Here is a 6,192-nt window from a genome sequence, read left to right on the forward strand (position 1 = left end):
TCGACTGCCATCTCATTTGCTTATGACCATAGCCTAGGCTACTAACAGGAGCTAAGTGAGTTAGCCACAATACGTTCGCTACGTGATGGTTTTTTTAATGGAAAATATCAGGGGCGATTCTAGACCTAGAGCTTTGCTGGGGCACAGGCCCCCAACTCCCAATACATTAAAAAAAAGAATGTGCGCGCAATATGAAATAAATGGCTAGCCTACGGGTAGGCTACAAGCTTCAAAATCATTATTGTCACTGTCATACTATAGGACCAGCACTCTCTCCCTCAATTGTTCTAAGAACCACTAGCCAGCAACATCCAAACACATAGGCATAAGTAGGCCTATGCTCACTACATGAATTTAATAGGCTTTCCTACTAACACAAGGGAAAGCTTAGTCAAAATTGAGATATACTTCCCTCCCAGGCAAGGGTCCTATAGTCATCCTGGCAATACTGCAGTTCTTTGTATCTTAATTAGCCTACTAAAGCCTTCATATTGACTTTTGGTGATCATTTCCAAATCCTATAATCTACACAGAGTCTGTGTAGATTATTATAGGCTACATTTGCAAATGCAGCAAACTTATTTAAGTTTGCCATTAAACCCTTGATCAAATCACAGCACTTTAACATAAATGTTAATGTTACCGTTAATGAAGGCAATTATCATACCTCCCTCGTCCTCCTCATCCCTCCTCACTGTTCCTCTCCCTCTGCCTCTGTTCAGGAAGAATTTTCTGATGTCCATCTCTGAATAGTTTATCAGAAGGCTATGTTTAGTTTTACAGTAGGACAGCTTCACAAACAGTATAGGCTACTTTTACAGGACTCTCTACACCAGTGGTCTCCAACACGGTGCCCGCGGGCACCAGGTAGCCCGCGGGACGGCTATGAGGCGCCCCCAGCGCACTTTCTAAAAAATAGCCAACAGGTCACCTGCAGATCACGCTCTAAAAACACGCTCCATTGTGAAGTTTTCAATAGATATTTAAGTCTAGACCAGAACCATTTTAAGAATGTATGTAGCCATACATCTGTAACAATAAATTGATATTGGTGATACCTTATAAATTGTAGCTGCGTTAAAATTTAGCCTTTGGCTTCAAATCCGTTTCCCATTCAATCTTTAAACAACAACGGAAGCGGAGCGCACACGCTGCTCGCACGCATAGACAGTAAAGGGGGAAAAACTTGCTTGTCTGGTGTAGCCAATGAAAGCATATCTTTGCAAAAGTTCTGTGGCCATTCCATGTTCGTCAAATACGGTTCTTGCATGATTGTTCAAGGACTGAAAAACAATTGCTTTAGCTCACAGGCCTTTTCTCCTCCGTAGGCAACTGCCGTATAATAGCGCTAAAAATGTTATAGCATGCATGACTGAGCAGGACTGTGCATTACCCTTTTTTGTCAGATCATGGATCATTTCAGGTGTGCAATAACTTTAAAAGGAGTTTTCATATGTTAGGGTGGTGTGGGCGATTACTATTGAAATGTTAAAACCGAATTGTCCACTGAAATCAGAACTTAAACATCCCCTGAATTCATAATGGTGGGTTGGTATAAATTGGGTACAAATTGTAACCCAAATTATTAATTGCACAAAAAGAAAGTTTTTTTGTAAAAAAAAAAAAAAAAAATAGATTAGATTCCCCATGCAAACTTTGAAATGAACAAACTGAACAAAAATGTTGGTAGTGTTGCATAGGTTATTGATATTAAATTTGAAAATACAGTTGCTTAATATATAAAGACGTATAGGCCTGCACAAATAATGATCATTTAAAAGTAAAAATCACATAGGCCTATTATTTAGGAGGACTACCCTCGCAAAAAAGGGGTGAGGGTATGTTTGTTTTAAATGAGTAGCCCTCCATATGATTTCGGGTCTTCAGGTAGCCCTCATTCCCAAAAAGGTTGGAGACCCCTGCTCTACACTATACGTAAATCATTATTAATTGTCCGCATGTGTGCATGCAGCCTACGCATGGTGTGAGTGTGTGTCAGGGAGAGAGCACAAGCTGGTAAACTGCTAAATTTAGGCTACAAATTTGACGCTAAGCATTAGAACACGGATGCTAATTATGTGGGCAACATTCTCTAACATCGATCAACTTGTCATATTTTCTGTCAAACAAGTTGAGAATTTGTTGTAACATTAAAACAGGGGACGACTTACTCTATGCTCAAAGTGATTCCACAATCCACAGTGTATGTGTGTGCAGTACAACGAAACACTCGGAAGAATCATGTGAATGATTTTCATTGGTTGTTGCGTTCAATCTTACCCAGCTACAGAGGTGCTATTTCCTGATTGGCTATTATGGCCCCTTTCTTTTTTTCCTTGTTTGTTTTTTATTGGCTGGTAAGTGACAGGCTCGAGTCATGACTAAAGCAGGCACGGAGATGCGCTCATGAATGCCGTTTCCAGCGAGAGCAGCGCTAGAATTTTACTGGGGCACTGGAGACTTTTACTAAGGCACGTGCCCCAGTGAATAAGGTCTAGTGACGCCCCTGGAAAATATATAGGCTACCTGAAAGATGCGTGCCAGTGCGTGGATATCTCAATCGCAAAATTAAACAATATTTCTATCGGGCGCCTACCATGGACTAGGCTGGGTGAAAATCAAAAGATTGCGTCAAAAGATTGAGCTTGGTCTGGCGAAAGCCAGACTAACCATGGACCTCATAGTTGCAAAATGCAAGGGAACATGAATCAGCATATTATTTGCACAAACAATAACGGACAGTAGCTCTTCAACTTTGCCCGTTAAAATGTGTATGAACAGTCTCCCAACGCATTTCATGAAGGCCTTTTTGGACATGTCAGTTATTTGCACCACTGGGTAAAACGGCATTTTGTTTTAGACTACTGGTATTTCATTTGTGCATTGACAATAAAGCTGAATATCATATGAACTAGATGACTAAACTTATGCATATGTACAAGAAGAAACATTCACAAAAATCCTTGACATGACCTCTGTTCTTGATAGCTGTTGAAAACTGCATGGAACTGACAGGGATTGTTTTGTTTAATAATAAATAAATAAATACATTATGCTGCTACCTTCTGCTTTTCCCAAATACAATGTAGCCTACAGGTGTACCTTTCATCAGTCTAGTTGCAATGGATGGACTGTGATGAACTGCCCTACTTTTGATTGTTTAGAGATTTTAAAGGTTTTATAACAATGCTGCAAATTTTTTGGCCCAGAAACAAATCTATTCACCTTTGCAGCGCCAGTAGGCTACTTTGTGTGCGGAATGTGTGCACACACACATTCCAAACAAGTATACACAAAAGTTTCAAGAGTGGGGGATGGAGTAGAAGATGGAGATAAATTCATTAATATGATTTATTTTCGCGGAATGGATGTACAGGACTGAGCGGCGGTCATATTTTGTACCGCTATGCGGTACATCTAGTTCCTTATTACATTAATCCCCCCCTCAAAATTCTACCCATAATACCCCATAATGACAACTTTAAAAAAAAGTGTGTTTGAGATTTTTTTCAAATTTATTAAAAATAAAAAACGAAGAATTCACTTGTACAGAAGTAGTCACTGCCTTTGCGATCAACCTCAAAATTGAGCTCAGGTGCATTCTGTTTCCACTGATTAAAGGTAAATTCAGTTGATTGGACATGATTTGGAAAGGCACACACCTGCCTATATAAGGTCCCACAGTGCATGCATGAAGTTGAAGGAATTGTCTATAGACCTCTGAGACAGGATTGTCTCGAGTCATAGATCTGGGGAAGGGTACAGAAAAGATGTCTGCTGCTCTTAATGAGCACAGTGGCCTCCATCATCCGTAAATGGAAGAAGTTTGAACCACCAGGACTCTTCCTAGAGCTGGCCGTCCCTCTGAACTGAGTGATCGGGGGAGAAGGGCTTTAGTTATGGAGGTGACCAATAACCCAATGGTCACTCTGACAGAGCTCCTCTGTGGAGAGAGAAGAACCTTCCAGAAGGACGACCATCGCTGTAGCACTCCACCAATCAGGCCTGTATGGCCAGACGGAAGCACAGTAAAAGGCACATGGTAGCCATCACCTGGCCAATACCATCCCTACAGTGAAGCATGGTGGTGGCAGCATCATGCTATGGGGATGTTTTTTAGCGGCAGGAACTGGGAGACTATTCAGGAATGAGGGAAAGATGAATGCAGCAATGTACAGAGACATCCTGGAAGAAAACCTGCTCCAGAGTGCTCTTAACCTCGGACTGGGGCGATGGTTTATCTTTCAACAGGACAACGACCCTAAGCACACAGCCAAGATATCGAAGGAGTGGCTTCAGGACAACTCTGTGAATGTCCTATAAAGTGGCCCAGCCAGAGCCCAGAATCCCATTGAACCTCTCTGGAGGCATCTGAAAATGGCTGTGCACCGACGCTCCCCATTCAACTTTATAGAGGTCGAGAGGTTCTGTAAAGAGGAATGGGCGAAACTGGCAAAAAAGATAGGTGTGCCAAGTTTGTGGCTTCATATTCCAAAAGACTTGAGGCTGTAATTGCTGCCAAAGGCGCCACAACAAAGTATTGACCAAAGGCTGTGAATACTTATGTACATATTATATTTTCGTTTCATGTTGTCGTTATGGGGTATTGTGTGTAGAATTTTGAGGAAAAAAGGAATTGAATCAATTTTGGAATAAGGCTGTAACATAACGAAATGTGGAAAAAGTGAAGCACTGTGAATACTTTCCGTATGCACTGTATGTTGTCTTCCAAGGTATCAAATAGAATCTATCTATTTATCTATCTATCTAAAAATCAGTAGCCTTTTATTAGTCTAGATATGAACTATTTCCCCAAATTGACCCCTGATCTTGGTAAACTTAGCCCATGCCTGTATAGACCTTTCTGAATTAGTCTACTGGGTCAGACATGTCTTCAATACAAACCAACACACACACACACACACACACACACACACACACGTGATTGGAGATTCCCAATCACCCACAGTCATCCTAAAAGGGTATACTGTGATCAGAGAGATTGAGTGTGATTACAGTTTTATTTTCAGAAAAGGAAAAACGTCCTAGTTCATACGCAGTCCTGGCTGCTTAAATTGGAAGCAAATATACAGTATGTAACTATAATTATAAACATGGCACAGTGGTATTTTTGGCAGAGCTACTGAGCCAGCTCAGTGTTGAATGCCCTTCAGTGATAAGATGTGGCTGGCCATTGTACAAACCATAGAAGTTTGTGCTGAGTAAGACCTGCATAATATGTGATAACACCATGAAGCCAAGTGACTAAGAAATTATTGAGAAAACGGAAAAGATGGTGTCTGTGAAAAGCACTCCAGAGAAGTTTAGACCTCTGTATAATGGTACTCCTCTTGGCATATTGTGTACAGTGGTTGAATATGTCAATCCATGAAATTGTTGTCAGTGTCAATTCACATAAACAAACTCAAAAATCACTTCATTGTCCTTCCAATGACATTCCTGTGTGTGCTTTGTCCTTTATAAAAGTGATGACTTGAGTTTGTGCTACGAGTTGAGGTTTGTGGCTCAATTCTGTAAGAGCATGCTTCAGTTTGGCGTCCTTGGAAATATTTCACAGCACCACCATGGGCGTGTCCAGCCCTGTCTGAGGTTGTGTGTGTGTGTTTGCGCAGACAGCTGTGAGTCAGAAACACACCTTAGACTGCGGCGTTAGTCAAACCAGCATGGAGAAAAACAGTACACAGAATCGATGGCCTGGGGCTACATGGTTTATTACACATGGGATATGATGCAGCGGGTACCACACGCAAAGGGGTGTGGACGTCTAAGACTCAGCCTCTGACCTGTCTTTACAGTCTCTGTGGTTCCTCTGCCTCCAGTTATGTATATTTGACATTCCACAGGAATATATGGATTTAGTTTACGCATGATGTAGCAGAAAGAATAAGCTGTACTGTAGTAACACATGTCAGTACATCTCCTCCATTAAGATAATTAAGGTCTTAAAGTTAACTGGCTTTGGTTCATCATTCTTTGTTCCCAAATCCATCTTCATTTTCACTTGTCATTTCACTTAAGCAGCCTATACCACAGTGGACTTAAAAGACCTACATGTATATTGGTGTTCATGGGAGACTAACTGTGTTGCTGGAGTCCTGTGTCTCATAAGTCCACTTATCTAACCAAAAACCAGGCCCCAGATCAGCCTAGACGTGGCATCTCACATGCTAT

The sequence above is a fragment of the Alosa pseudoharengus genome, unplaced genomic scaffold, assembly GCF_046254945.1.
Source record: "Alosa pseudoharengus isolate Yale_2024_CS ecotype anadromous, Long Island Sound unplaced genomic scaffold, YU_APseudo_1.1 YU_APseudo_1.1_scf_5, whole genome shotgun sequence".
Taxonomy (NCBI): Eukaryota; Metazoa; Chordata; class Actinopteri; order Clupeiformes; family Clupeidae; genus Alosa; species Alosa pseudoharengus.